The following is a 16,330-nucleotide window of genomic DNA, read 5'->3' as shown; positions in this document are numbered from 1 at the left end:
AAAGATGTAACACATACTAAAGGAGCTCTTCTAAAGTTGTAAAATTTCACTCTTCCAGTTTCCCTAACATTCAGTAAGAGCCACTAAAAAAATTGTCAAAGACCTAATTCCAGCTGTAGCTTCAGCAGCATTCAACAGGGGCTCAGTGATGCTTCAGCCAAAGTAACACCAATGTCAAGCTAGAGGGGTAGGAGAGCAAGGCCAAATGGTTTGTTCATGTGAAATGCCTTGGCAAAAAGGTGTACTGAGAGGAAGAAGAGAAGGAAAGCTGGGATATCCTCAAGGCATTGTTATCGTTGTAGTTCTGACATGGAAAAGCAACTGTAAGGCTCAGGAATTTGTCACACTGAAGAAGCCAATCTCTGATGCAGTGAAGAGAACTGAAGAGAAAGAGATGTTTTGGTGATGACCAGCCAACTGCTCTCTTACAGGTGATGTCTTTGGTGAAGAAAGTAGTTTTTGCACTATTTTCCTTTCTGCCAACAGCTCTAATAAAACTGCTGATGACTACTTCACCAAACTCTCTGACCTTTCCACAATGGAGAAGCAACACACAGCAATAGGTGGAACCCTGCACAACTTCACACTTCTTGTGCTTTAACTCATTACAGTCATAAATGATTAACAATCAGATCTGACAGCACACACCCTAATCCTACAGTCCTTGTTGAACCCACCCCAAAAAAGCCTATGCATGGGCTACTTCTACTGCACAGAGCAAGAGCATGACTGTCCATACACCTACATAGAAACCTATCAGCACCACTTCTAGTTATTACCCATTTTTTTCTCTCTTGCTTGAAAAAGCTGTTATGAGTCAGAAGGAAACTGTGCATATGGAAAGTAGAAGGTAACAGTATATACAGGAAATTGTGTTAGATGGTAGATAGCGGGGAAACAAGACCTGTGCCTGTGCTATTAGAGTCACTGTACTCTAAAGGTAGAAGAAAAGCAAGTGTGAGCTGTGAAGCAAAGTGTGCATCTCACTGGTATTTGTTTTTGTGCCCTGGTGCACAATGCAGAGTTTTTTTCAGCCAGTATCACGTTGAAGTTCAACTAAATTAAGAGCAGGGGTTAGTGAGTTTCCTGAAGAAGTGAGCAGTCATCAGGGTTTCGAGACACTCTTTCTTTCCTCTGGGCCTAGAAAGAAATCATTATATGACACTTACCCAGTCAGACCTATCAGTTCTGAGCGCTCTACCATATGCAGAAGCCCTGCACCTATCTTGTATTAAGATAAACAAAGATATGTTCCTGTTTTCACATCATAAGATTTTTAATTTAGGAGACACATATTGTTCCAGTGCAGAAACATGCCCTTCATTAACATTCCTCTGCCTTATTTTTGAACTAGGACAAGATGATGAGGAATATGTACCATTGCATATGGCAACAGTGTCTGATGGGGGGTCACTGAAACGAGCTGGGAGGTTGCATAAGGTAGCATCTGGACCTTTTTTTTATTATTATTATTTTTAATTTATATCCCAGTTTTATCTGTTTTCTAATAGGGAGATAATATGGTATATTTTAAAAGTATCCAGTGGATATTCATACATTATTGACAAGCTGGGTGTTAAAGATTAAAGGCAACAAGAGTTGCAGAGAAGCTGATTATAATTTCTCATTTCTCTCTCTCCGTTCTCCTCATCACTTACCCCCTGCCACACACAAACATATTTCTCTGCTAGCCACTTGTTGTTTTCAGACAGATCACGTAAAAAAATCTTTTTGTTTCTGTTTATTTCCTTGGCAATTCTCTGTTCACTGACAGTTTATGCTTTTTTAATCTGTTTATTACACTCTTCCAGCTTTATTTCCTAATCCTCTTTTGTTCTTCCTAGCTTCGTCATTTTTAAACTGGGAAAGCTGCTTCTATTTTCCCTGTAAGCTTTACATGAGTTCTTTAATCATACTAGTAAAAACACATACTCCTGCACCCATCTTCTAAGGAGCCTTCCTTGACAATTCACTTCCTTCTGACCTCTTTCCAATCTTACTGAGTACCAAAATCTTAAAAAGCAGCTAATGGGAAGAATGAACAATATTAAACCCCATACGTTCACATAGATAAAGAATCGTGCCCACTCATGCATGCAGTCTTTGAGCAATTACACAGTGCAGTTAAAGAGTCTACTCCAAGCTACGAGACCCAAGCCACACTGCCAGGAGCATGCCGCCTACGCCCCCCCAGAGCCTGGCACTCCGTGAAGCCACCCACTTGCTCTTTAAGCATCCTCGCAGGCCACAGCCCTTCTCCTGTCCCACCATCCTACCTCCCTTCTTAGCGTTAGCCTCATGCATCATCTTTTTTAAATTGCAAAGGTATGTCAGTAATGCTCATCATGTATCAACAGGAGTTCACAAATAAGGCCTGATATACGATAACGTTTTATTCTCACTTGACAGAGATGAAAAATGGCTACGCAAGCCATGGAAATTTTGCCTTATGTACCTCAGGAAATATAGTATCTTAATGACTTTTTATAATACAGTTTTCCTTTAATTTAATGGTTTGTGAATCTGGTACTGAAGTCTCACAGACTTTACTCAAAAGACATCAACCCTGTAATAATACAAGTCTAAATGACTGCAGACGGCAATGAATGTTGAGTTAAAGTAATTTCAGAGATGAACCAAATGACAATATTACTTATTCTCAAGACCAGTCTGCATCGATATAACATTTTTATATGTCGATTGTGCCAGATTTAAAGGATATAGGACAATACCGTTCTTGCTTTCCTTCTCAAGTTAATAAATACAATGGTGAAGAAATGGGAGTGGTTTCTTTGTGCAGTAAAATCCTGCCACACCAATGGCCAAAAATAATCAAGTGATATTAATCAGTCTCCTTTTCATCTCCATAGAGATTAAAAATATTACAGACAGAAACACAGATTTAATTAGTCTGGTCACACAAAAGGAAAAATACATGACTACTCTTGCAGATAAATCACAGTAAAGATACAAATCACATCTCAGAAGGTGAATAATAATTTTCTCCTGGATCTCAAACTAGGTAAAAACCATTATACTTCTTAAACCCTATAGAAGAATAGCTACATGCCTGTGATTAACACTTTAAGAATATTTCTAAAATACATGTACTGATTTCTCGGTTTGGTGAACATCAATATATGTAAGCCAAATAGTTACTGAGGCAAACTTCAGGCTGTTATTTACTGTGAAGGACAATCAATCTTCAAATTTAGTTTAATGTAGTAAACATCACATGGTTCCTAAATTATTAAAATATGCCCCAAGCAATAGACACCTCTCTAACTCCAAGTTAGCTCAAGTGCTCAGTGCTCTTAAAGACCTTGGACTGCGCCTGAAGTCTCACTTGCATGACTCTCTTTCACCTATGCATTTGTTCAGTGGAGCTAAACTTTACAAGTAGGTATTTCAGAAACCACTTTTCTGGAAGAGACACTTCAACCTCTTCTTCGTGGCCCAGCATTTGAAACAGATACACTGGTGCTGCTTTCTAATGCAAATCCGAAGTCTCCTAGGTGGAATGTGATTAGCCTGGGGTAGTCTCACCGGTCAGAAAACCTTCAGCCTGAAACGTTGCCAAGATCATTACAGATGGCATTTGACAGTGAAGATCAGGATGGATTTGTTCATATGGAAAGTAAAGCGTAACCAGGGATGGGATTCAAAATAGCCAGAGCGAGGATATAGAAAGGTCCCAAAAAAGTCAAAACTGTACCTGAATTCATGTTGAAACACACTGGTGCGGAGGGGGGGGAGGGGGGGGGAGCACTAAGTGCCTTTGCTTCCACACAAGCAGCTCTGCAGAGCAGCTCCATCTCCAGAATGCACTTGGCAGACTGCAAAGCTACATCTGCAGGATACACATCGACATCCTCCTGGGGGTTAGGAGCGCTGGAAGCACTGTGTGCTTCGCTCATCAGCTTGGTAGCAGATCTGCTTCAAGCAAAGAAGTTACCAGAAGCAGTTAGCCAGCAGAAGAGCCCCTTGCTCTGCAGCTGCCCGGCACTGGCAGGAGGCTCCCCACGCCAGCGATACAGCTGGCTAGCGTGCTGCACCAGCATTGTGCTCGAAGGGTTGCATTTGTCCCCTAATTACCTTGCGGAGCGTAAGCCTATGGAGACCTGAGCATTTGACGTAAAACTACGACAGCTATAAAGCCCTGAAATGCGATCATACAATGTGCTGCAGAACTGACAGAACAGCCCCAATTAAAAAGTTGCATACGAATGGCATTTTGTGTCGTGAAACTGTTCCTCAGCTGTGCCACAGCATCTGCCAGAATGGTTTGAAGATACGGGGAGCATTTTTAATCCAAACCAAAGTAACTTTATTCACTACACACATACATTTACAATAAGCATGGCTTCACCAGGGCTCACAGGAGAGAGAATGGCTCTCTCGAAAGGTTCCATTAAAACTACATTATGGAAACAGAGAAGCACAAAGGGAACCAAATGCACATGGCATACTAACGAACAGGAATAAAACAGCATTATTAAGACTGCAAATCCAAGCCCTGAAAAAGTTAGGAAATGCCAGAATTCAGGCTGTTTGTGAGAGGACAACTTGCCCCTGCCTCCTGTGTATATGTGGTCCAGGACAGCCTTTATGACATGAGTATTTGTTTTGTCCTCCAGGATCCCTCTGTCAGCTCTCTGAATGGACAATGCTCCCTGAATAAGCAGCAATTCAATTTTTTTGCCTTCTCGTAGAAATTCTGTGTGCTGCTTTATGCCTTATTCACTGCTCTGAAAGCAGAATTATTCATTTTTTCAAAGAGTTTTCTCTGGAACTCACTATGTAGTACCAGAGAGCTTCTCAAATATTAATGACAGCTGTTTGCACAACATGCCTGTGAGATGATACGATGTGCACAAAGGTAGCTTGTTTTGGCCTGGGCAGCCTTCAGCTCTTTAACAACTTCACCAGCTCCAGCCAGGAAAACGTGAGTTGTTCTCCAGAAAGGGTGAGAGTGTGCATGTAACAGCACTGATGAGGAGAGAGAGAGAAGTTGATGCTCAATAGTCCACTGTATTAGGGATTTGATAGGTTTTAACAGGATGGATTTAGGCTCTGCTTCCTTACACAGATCAACAGACTGAGAATATGCCAAAGGAAAGGTATTAATGAGAAGAGCAAGAGTTCACAGCAGTCACAGCATCCCATGCTTTTCTCCATCTCCCTGTCATGGACAAAGCCAGTTTCATACCTCCCAACAGCAACACGCTCCTGCCTGGGTCCTGCTCTTCTCCCGCCATGCTGGGAAGGCATGTAAGGGTACCGCAGCCAGCCTCATCACCTATTCACATCATATCTTCACTGAAATTTGGGAAATAGACACAGTGTAAGGACAATATAATTAATTAGAAGATTGTGTACATCAGAGTAAGGAGTACATTTTTTTGAAAGGAACAATGCAGGTATCAAGGGCTTTCATAGTCACCTTTCTCTAGTTATAGGGTGATTAAAAAAAAAAAGATTTTTGACTGGTTACAAAAGCTGATGTGCTCAACTCTTCTCACATGAAGAAAACCAACTATGAGTAGTAATGGATGAGTGACCACCACTCAATTGATGATTTTTAATTTTTTTTTTTTTTACTGTACAAGGTAATTTTTCAACATGAATTTCAATGCAAGGAATGGAAATTAGATGAATGAAATCATTTATGGTATTATGCTGTTTTCATCTTTTTAAATTAAATTTTCCTTCGCGGTCAGCTTGGTTGTATTTCCTTTAAATACAGGGACCAGAGTATTCATGTACCCTAGTCCTTACAGCCTGGTAGGTTGCTCACTAGCAGATGTGCATTTATGTAGTTTTATATAACATACACATATATACACACGACATATAGATTGTATATACAATGTATATAGTTTTATATATATGTATAGTGATAAGTCCTGCATAGAAGAAGAGATGAACTGTCACTTGGAAAAATCTGAAACTTAGTGAAGAAAACAAAATATAAGCAAAAATAAACTTCGTTTAAAGAACTTTGTCTGCTGAAGAGCTTATTTGCACGATGTTGAAGTGACCCCCTGTAAGATTTTATACTGGATGAATGAGGACCAACAAAAAAGTTGCTGAGCCAAGTTTAAGCAAGACATCGCTGTTAAACTGTCTAGTTGAACAAACTACCTGTCCTGAAAGCCTTCAGCTTCATTGACAAAAATACTAAGGAGAAACTAAAGAGAAACTAAAGCCCACCCAGCTGGAATAATCAGCCAAGAGGACCCGGAGGAGACCAAAGGCGGATAAGCTGGATGAACAGATGCCTTGGAAAATTACATGCAAAAAATAGTTAAGTGAAGGTGAAAAGCAGTGGTGCAGTGTGCATTATAGAAACTCATCTGAACACCTTCATAAATTGCAGGTTTTAAAGGTTTGCTTCTGCTTTTCTTTCCCCTCTTCTCATTTGTGTATAGAAGTGCAACGGTTGGGTGACTCATTAAGTAGCAATGGATGAGAACAGTGATCTTTTCTCCTCCAAAATGCAAAGCTGGAGGAGTCACTTAAGTGCACTGGAAGAGTAGTGTTGTTATAGACTTAACCATCAGATATCAGCTCTCTGTTCCTTAAAAATGTTTAACTTTACTTGTCAAGTAAACAATCAGGGCAAAATAGAAGTAACCTCCACACCCCCAAATCCTCCAAAGGTTAGATGTAGTGGTAAAAAATGGTAATAATCTCACAGAAAACATTTATTTTGCTTTTTTTTTGTTGTTGTTGAAATTAAAAGAAAATACTGTAAGTAAAAGCTGGCCTTTTTTCTTTTTTTTTTCCCCCTACACTTAAATGCATGATTGTTATGTACGCAGGTAACAAATTTAAAGAACCTGTTGTTCACAAGAAAGCTATTAATAAAGATTTTTTTCTTCCTCTCGGAAGACAAGAGAAATAAAAGGTTTACTATTTTCTAGCCCCCAGACATCTGGAGAGGAATGCACACATTGTTGAAAGTACCCGAGGCAGCTGGCTGTGTGCACAGTTCCTTTTTACAATGTTAGGTCCAGCAGGATGAGAGAGAGATATTTGTCCTGAGCATATGCCTTGTGTTTTGATATATTTTCAAAAGGAAACACAACGGGAAGCACATACCTTTTTATACTTGAAATGGTGGCATTGAACCTGAAGCACTCGGGGTTCCAGGGCTTTATGGGTACATAATGTAGTGGTGAGAAGGTTGTTATATGACAGGAATTATTGCTTAGGCTTTAAGTAAAAAGCAACATTCTATGCGGCATTTTTTTACAATGTGAATGGATGAAGAAGAGTTTCCAGTTTTCTCTGTTCATCAAAATATTTTGTTTCCTCTTGTAGAAGAGAGTGTCTTCAGGTGTGGAATTATGAACAGTCCCCAAGGAAGCAGCATTCAGTTGAAGAGCTAAGACAGCCTTTCCTCACACGTAATTCCCTCTTCGAGATGGAATGCAGGACAGAGAGCACTTTTGAAGTAATGTCTATTTACAAGTTCTAATAGCTTTGTACACAATGATTTCCTTCATAAGACATCTCGACCACTTACAATGTATTCTTACATTTTCATATATCAAGCAAACGTAGTGACGGGTGCTTCAAAGCAACCAAGGAGATAGCTCTCTCCCTGTGATTGAGTTATTATGTATTCCATTAGATAGTGCTGCTCAGCTGAGCTTTTGAAGGTGGAAGGTAAGATTAACAGAGGAGGAAAGGCTTCTTGTTAATTAAAGCGATGCACTGCCAATTGTAAGGGCGATCAAATATTGGTTCAGCCTTACCACTGCTGCTTACTTTTAATAGGCAGGAGTATATTTGATGATGGATGATGGAACTGCCCAGCAGAGCAGAGGCTGTATGCAAAGCCGCAGCCTCACTGCTCACCTCTTTCAAGATCAGAAATGTGCAGACTGACAAGACGAATACTTGGGAGAAAAATTGTTCAACAAGTGCAAAGAAACCATGGCACTGAACCTGGAAAAAAAATTGTTCATTACTCGACTAAAAGTGTAACAGGGCAGTTTATATGCAGCGTGCTTATTTATTGTAAACGCTGCAGCAAAGCTAATGATTTTTGTTTTAGTTGGAGTTCAGATTCTCACTTTCATCAGCATTATCTTGCAAAATACATTCCCAAGATTATTTTAATTTAGGATTTGACACCAGCGATTGCCTTTTTTCCCCTCAAAGGATAAATTAGTTCACAATAAAAGATGCATATTAGGCAATTTATTATGCTAATGACTTGCAGAAAAAAGCCAAATTACCTTGATGGTGGATTATATTGAACAATAAAGAAACACACTCCTTGCAATTCTCAGTAAATGTATAGTTTAGCTGTGGTTAGCTACAGGAAGCCTCCTGGTAGTAGTATCCACATTAAAGACAAACAGACATGCATTATCAGTAACCACAGTCACAGTGAAACAACGCAGACAGATCTCAGATTTGTAATTAGATCTCATTACCCTACACTAGTCATTTTTAGCTCAGCTTGGAAGCAAAGCTTGTGTGAGCATGGCATATGGTGCATGTGCTGGCATTTCCCTACCTGATGATTTTAAGATCTATGATCAGACTTCAAACAATTTGAAAGAAAAGTTGAGACTCAAAGAAATTAAGCTTTGTACAAATTGTATGCAAATAGAGAGCCAGGTAGAAAAAAAAAAAAAAAAAAAGACATTAATGATCCTCGTTGATACGGAAGCTTGGTGTGAACATATGAATTCATAGGAAACAGCTGCTCCCAGAAAGGTTACTTGCTTTGAGGTGTGAAACATCTCTCCCAGGCTATGTGCCCTGCCACTTCTGCTGACATCCCCGAGGACTGAGGACAGACACATTCCTGGGTACGGGGTATTAGGCACATGGGAAAGTAGGAGAGAGCTGCTGCAGGATACTGTCTATGGATCGTAAAGCTTGCATAGGGATAAGGATACAGGTGGAGAGAGGCATTTCACAATTCAACCTTGAAATGACAAATGGACCAACATCCCTAACTTCAATAAAAGCAAGATTATACAGAAAAATTCAGATGAGTATCAAAATTATATTTTCAAGTGGGATCTATAACAAGATTCAATCAGACACACACAAAAAAACGATGTTCCATGAAAATGGAAAGAGAAAAGTACAGTCTTATGTGAGCAATAAAATACAGAAAGCAATGTAATTGAAGGAAAAATAGAAAGTGGCCTGGACACTAACCCTGCACCAGTTCTATCAACCAACATCTGAACAACCTAAAGAAGAGTGGAAGCAGCTCAGACTCTTCTAGAGTCTCTGGCAGTAAGAAAAAACAGCAGTAATTTTAAAATGCTATGGTGTAATGAGTTTTGACAACAGCTGCTTAGAATGAAAACGAGTCCTTTTTAGTAGATGATTAGAGGGATTATAACCTAAAAGATTAAAGGAAATGCCTCTTCAGAATCTGGTCGGTTGAGAATTCTCCATTCACCTAATTACGGAGTTTTTTCTCCAGTCACTGCTACTGTTACAGAGCACCTCTGAATTAATGGTCCTGGCATACCCATTCTGCTTATTTTAAAGTGACTAATTACAACTAAATTTGTCTTTGCAATTATGTAATCTGCACTGATGAAATTAAGCTTTTATGTGTTTAATTGGTATTCATTTCCCTGTTTGGGAAAAAGAAAGCCAAAACCATTTGGCTAAACCCTGCATCTCCCCCCATCAGTCACTGAGCACAGAGACCTTACTGCTCCGACACGGAGGGGCAGTGGCACTGCTCAGAAAGCAAGGACAGAGCTCTGGAGCTGGGTAAGTGAAAGTTCAGCATCACTGTGATAACATCAGAAGATGGAGCTGCAACTCACTCGTTCTGAACTATCATCACATTATGAAAACGAGCATTTTCAGTGTGTTCTGTAGCAGGAAATATTTTATCTGCTATAAAAACCAACAGTTTTTTTTAAAAACAATTAAACTCTCAAGCTTCTTTTCAGAAAGTAACAAGCTGTGAAAGTCGTTTACAGTGTTGGATGTACAGCGCCATCACTTTCATCCTCCAATGTAGTGACAAAAACACAACATAAATGAAGCTCCATTTGCTTTTCCTTTGTAGATCTGTTCTGCACTGTGTTAAAGTACACCAGTTTAAAACCTCAGTTACATAAATAATTAACTAGGACTAACTGAAAGTTAAATGCCAGTTTGTTGTAAGAACTACCTACTTCTCTCCTGACTACCATTAGTAGAAAAGCTGAAAACACTTAGAAGAGTGGCTGCCACATCAGAGTAGGATCTGGGGAAAGCTCTTCCAAAATGTGGTCTCTGAGTAAAGTTTATGCCTGGTCTCCAGAGGGTACCTTTTCCAACTCAGAGCTTGAATTAGAGGGGTGACCTTTTTGCTGCCCGAAGGCAAGTACAGACTTTTGGTGCAGCCACACCAGGAGGGACCTGCCCAGCTATTACATTTACTATACACCAGCAATGTCCTTTTTGAGCACGTGAGACGTTTGCACCAGGAGATTTTGCCATTAGGGACAGAACACATCCAGTTTGGGTACACCAGGAAATATTTTCCAATGTAGACAGGACCTCAGTTTTGACAAAATTCATTTTCTGTTACATAAAAAAAGACAGTAACTGACAATTTCCTGATTTCCCTAAATCCCATTCCATCCCCCTGTGTCCATACAGGATCTAGGTACTTGTGAAATGACGAGTAATTTTGTTATTCATGGATGTATGAATATTGTTCACATGAAAAACCAAAACACAGGCTGAAGCATATACTGCAAGGAAAAAAACAAACACGAATGTTTAAAATATTCAATCAAAACCACAAAAATAGCAAAAAGAAGCTGTGTCTCAAGACAACAGGCACAGATTCAAGCCCTCAGCTTTCTGCTCTCAATACCGCATGACACCAAGCGTGTCATTGGAGCATGCTGTGCCTGATTTCCCATTGCTAAAACAAACACAATAGGTACTAAGATGCTACAAGTGCATGTGGAGAGAGGATTTTGAAACCTGCTTCCTTTGCCACTGGTTTCCATGGAAAATTAGCATCTCCCTCGTTTTAGTAAGACAGCCAAGCTCACTAAAAAACACAAGAAAGTTTAGGCAACTGTCATTTTCCTGTGTACAAAAAATAAGAGTGCACGTGTACGAAGGAGAAAAGCAGCAGCAAGTCTGACTGGCCAGGCTGGGGCAAAGGCATCTGGCTCTGGCCATCCCCTGCCCAAGTGCCTCTCCCACCCTTCCCCACTGATCTGCACTTACCTCTATGCTGTCTGGCAGTCACCTGGGGGAGCTGCTCCCAGTCCTCAGCTCCTGCCACCCCCCTACAGCCGTTGTCTCCAGCAATGGAGCAGGATGTGAGTTCCCTGCTCCTAATCATGGGTCATCGCTTCCCCAGAAAGAGGCGTACGATGGTCCCACTGCATAGTCTGAGGTAGGGATTTCACTTCTGTCCACAGGCAGATCCATTCTGCCTTACTTTGGCCATCTGTAGAGTAAATATCCAATCAAAACTACCCACTCAGAGCTGCTCAGTGCTGAATGGAGAGGGCAACTCAGCTCCTCTGTCTTTGAGATAGCAATTTCAACATGGGCTGAATGGTCCTTTGGAAGTTACCCTTCCACTAATGAGGGAGGCTACCCTGAGACTAATTTCCACTGTTTAATGCAGGTGATGTGGAATACAACACAATTTTCTGGAGCTGTATTTATTGCCCTTTTGTATCAGAGGTACAGCTTATTTACTCTCAGGCAACTAGGGAATAGATTATTCAATTAAATGTACAAAAGCGGGTAATTTAGAAAGTTAAATTATGATGACACACCATGGCAGCAGCATTGCACTATTGGAAACAAACATCCTGAGTTTGGGAAAAGCATACTGAAGCTGTGCTTCAATGTATGCATAAGGAAGAAGGGGCAGAAGTACAAGCGCTATGCTAAATACAGCAGCTGCTGAGAACAAAAGAATGACTTTATTTAGTGAGGCTATGGGCCACATAACCCAGTACGCTGAGCTGCACATTCATAGAGACGTCGGGAGGTCTTTATATTTTGAGGAAACATGTCAGTCTTACCTGTCCATCTGTGCTGCCACTCAGATTCTGCTTCACTCTCCTTTCACAGAGCTGTTCATTGTATTTAGGAAGCAGCCAGCTGGACAGGGGCTGCTTTCCCCACTGCCCACCCGTTCACAGGTCTGTAGAGGTGAAGCTGTGTGAAGAAGCTCTAAGGATAGCTAAGGCCAGCCGTACTACGTGCCACACTCTTCATTCCTTCACACAAGCCCTTTGGTTCACACACACAGCCAGACCTGCTCAGGGCATCACGCAGAGGCTCTGTACAGGAGCAAGCATTTCAGAAGCCAAAGGCCTCAAAGACAGCCAAACATCCAAGCACTCTGCTGGCAATTTAGATCAGGAAAACAAATACTGATGGTTGGAATTCTTGAGCTTTTCCTCCGTCACTGCTAGGACAAGGAAAACTGGGAGCTTCCAGCTCCAGGGAGACTTTGTAAAGCGTCCCCTTTGGTGTCACTGATCAGTGACATATCCTCCTGTGGCATGACGCATCCCCATGGCTGCACAGCACACATCCCCTCCCCAGCATGTAATTCAGAGCGGTACCCACCTTAACCAGACTGGTCCTTTTGCTTAAAATGAGAGTTGACATTTTCACAAAACCAAATAAATCCAGGAATGGCAGATGGTGTGTATGTGCAGGGAGGGGGGTGGAGGGAGGAGAGTGTGGTTTTAAAAAAGTACCTGCCCCAAATACAGCTCAAGCTACAATCAAATTGCAAGTGTTGGCAAAGTGAAGGGAAGAGAAGGGAAGGAAATAATCCTCTGGCAAAGGGGTAGGGAAAAGGCTGGTGCGTTGATCAGTGTGATCAGGGTGTAACTGTGGATCCAGCAACCAAAAAAGAATCACATTGCCAGGTAAAATGGTGTACCCAGCATCACCGTAGGAACAGGCAGACGATGCTTGGTGCAGGAGGAAGAAGCCCTGATCTCAGTTTGGAAGCGATGCTGATGTGAGGGGCCAAGCACAAGGCCTCTGTCCCTCCACGCCAGCACAAGGGGCTCCTGGGCCTAGCTCGCTCCCAGCCTTTTAGGGCAGCTGCAGGATCTGCTGGGGGGCTTCCTACACCACACAGCAACAGGAGACAGTGAATCACCGTCTAATAAAGAGTCTAGGACGTCGAGGCTCTAGTAAAGATCATGGAACAAAAGCAGCTTAATGACATTTATGTAGGGAAGTGACTGCTTTAACTACCTGAACTGTAAAGCTGTGGGGTTCCTCTGCACATGAAGGTGCAGTCCAGAGGTAAAACGCTGTCTGCTCTGCTATGGTTGCTGCTTTTACTTTATTTTTGCCGCCTGGCATGTCTTTCCAATGACCTGGGACACAAGAATGGAGAAAAATTACACAACCAAGAAGACCTGAGGCTAGAATTACTCTCCCAACAGGACATCTACCTACTAGAAACCTCTGAGAGTCCCCTCCCTCTTTTTATTTTTTTATTTTTTATTTTTTGGCATCAGACTGTAAAAGTCTGTATAGTCTTTGTTCTTTGCTGAAGTGTCTTCCTGGACAAATACCCACTTCTCAGTAGCCTTCACATTGTGTGAAGCAAGAAATGCGTGTGCTTGCACACCATTCTTCAAAGTAATACACAACAAATTATTTGATTGAATTAATAATCCATAAACACTAATTGTACTTGACACGAGAAGCATTCTACCTTTCTCCTACTTATTGAAGTTAAAATACATTCTTTGGCTTAAAGTATTTCTCTACATTTTGATTTGAGGACAGCAAATCTTTTAATCACTCTGTCATAATCTTATGACTTCACCTTCAAACCATTCCAATTCTTGAAAAAGAATTGATGTTTAGTCAAAAAAAAAATGATGCATTTGCTTGCACTGCCATAAGCACTCATACGCTCCATTTATCTCAAGCATAAAGATTCGTTAGCCAAAGTTTGTCTCCACGTGAATTCTGTTTAAGTACATATTTACACAGTAATTATGGCTCAGTATGATTTAAACTCTAGTGAAATACACAAAAACATCAATGGGTGGTAACAATACAATTTTTTCATGTTTTTTTACATGTTTCAATGGGCAGTCATGAGATTAGTTTAATTAAATTTCACACTGCTATCCTTGAAATGTTTATTTTCTGTGGATTTAGTTTTGCAGTCCCAAATTTAGAAATGTTTTAGAATAGTTACTAGTCCATGATGGGAAGCAACTATGGCAGGGGTCCATGGAATTCTTCAGCTTTTATTTCACATCATTCTTTCATAACACAATTATGTTTATGGTGTGGCAATAATATATTAGTGTTATAATACCAACACAGTGGGTTATTTAGTTTAAATATTTTACTATGTTTTACGTCTCTTAGTGAATTAAAACCATTCGGGAAGGCATGTGGTGGCCTAGAGTTGAAAAATCTTGTTCCTGCAGAGATATTTACTTAAACCAAATCTAAGGAGATGACTTTCAGTATTTATGCAATAATTCATCACTATAAAATAAGAACTCCAGTCTTGATGAGGAGCACCCATGCACACCTGGTAAGTCACTGGGGCATCTTCTGTGTCCTGTGATGTAGCCAGATGCAACAGGAGATTTAGGCAGCTTGGCCTAACAAAGGGCAATCCTTCCCTGACATGAGCTAAACTATCCTCGGTTGTATGACTGAACGCTCAGCTTGCAACTGGCAATGAACAATCAGGTGACATGAAAAATTGAAGCTTTGGAGGATCAAAAAAGGATAAAAACAGGAAAAGGGGGGAGAGTTCGGAATATGTTCCATATACAGAGAGATGGAAAACAAAGTATTTGCTGATACTCGTGGCAAGCAGCTCATAACCTGCTACATTCAGTTTGATTTTCCATATGTCTTAGTAGACATGACTATGAATAGTCATAAAAATTAAACTAGTCTTACTCTAAATACAGCAGTAATATTCAGCTCTCACCCTATTAGGCTCTGAAATTAACAGGCTGACTGTAAAGAAACACTTACCAATTTCTCTTAATTTACCTGTCATCAATTACATTGAATTACGACTGATTCTTTTAAAATAGTTCTTTTTTTTTCTCTTTTTTTTCTGTTTATTGCAAGACTTGCAAGTATTCACAAGTAACTCAAAACATAACATTAGCTTTTCTATGCCCTGGATCTTCTCAGAATCATTTCTGTATTTTTTTAACATAGAATTCACTTTACAAATAAAGACTCATGACTATCAATGACCAAAATCTTAGTCTTCTCTTCATTGCTTTCCATTTCTCAAATGAATCTTTTTTCTTTTTTTTTCCTACTGCTGACATATTTTGGAGAGATTTCTAGTTTGCTAGTGTAACAGTGACACTGAGAATTTCTTTTTGTCAAAGGAACAGGAAAGTTTAAAGCTCAGCAGCACGAGAGGTTTGGATTGTTTTTGCCAGTGCACATTACCTTTAAATTTATGCAAGTAGAATCTCATATGCCAAGTTTTAAAAATTAATCTAGAGTCTCTCACAATCCCCTACAGTTTTCACAAACTGAAAAGTATATAGGTCAAACTGTTGAAAGATGCCTCTGGATTCATTTTCCCGCTTTGGCACGTGCAAAAAGCACCTGCGGATATACCAACCTTTTTTTCCCCCCAAATTCCACATGCCCACCTTCCTTTCTGAGTGATAACCACCAGCAGCCACGCAGCCCCAACAGAGCCAAAGTGCTCTAACACAGGGACGCTGTAATCCACCCTCACACATCACCGCTCTGCAAAGCAGAAGTACCCTGCATCGGTCAGGAAGGGGTAATAACATGAGAGCTTCAAGCACACAGGGAGAGCCAGGGTGAAATCCTGTGCAGCGTGGACATGGCCAGTCTGCTCCGCAGATTTGTTCCCCAGCACAGCTCAGACACTAACCAGATCCCATAAGACAGCTCCTGGTCCAGGAATTAGTTGCTCTTCTGTTCAAATTTGACATAATTAGTACCTGCACAGGAACTTTTTTAAGTTAAAAAAGTCTGCCATTTGAGAAATCTTTCTAAAAAAATGAATTGTTTTAGCTAGGATAAAGGAATAATCACAATAGTTCCTGTAGAAATTATTTTCATTTAAGACTGAAACTAGAATTTGACAGTGACTCAAGAAACTATATTTGTACAGTTATGAAAATTTTGAGCTTTTTTCTCTATATATATTCTAGGGATATTAGCATTCTCCTAAACAACGACAAAAGTCTGCAATTTAAACACATGAATGTCTTTTATATACGGAACATTGCAGTTCTTTCTAAATTGTGTTCCAATTTCTAGATTAGAAGAATAAAAAAAAATGTTTAAGTGACTC

The 16,330-nt window shown here is 40.4% G+C and overlaps 1 long non-coding RNA gene across 1 annotated transcript in view; it reads right to left on the bottom strand.

Annotated features, from left to right (window-relative positions):
- Nucleotides 1-7,782: 7,782 nt before the first annotated feature.
- LOC121073448 overlaps nucleotides 7,783-16,330 on the bottom strand; it is a 40,652-nt gene continuing 32,104 nt past the window's right edge. The window contains exon 4 of the long non-coding RNA XR_005821722.1: nucleotides 7,783-7,956. This is a non-coding gene — a long non-coding RNA (uncharacterized LOC121073448). The remainder of the gene's footprint in view (nucleotides 7,957-16,330) is intronic.

This window comes from Cygnus olor, chromosome 7, assembly GCF_009769625.2.
Source record: "Cygnus olor isolate bCygOlo1 chromosome 7, bCygOlo1.pri.v2, whole genome shotgun sequence".
Lineage (NCBI taxonomy): Eukaryota > Metazoa > Chordata > Aves > Anseriformes > Anatidae > Cygnus > Cygnus olor.
This window is presented reverse-complemented; position numbering and strand designations above follow the sequence as displayed.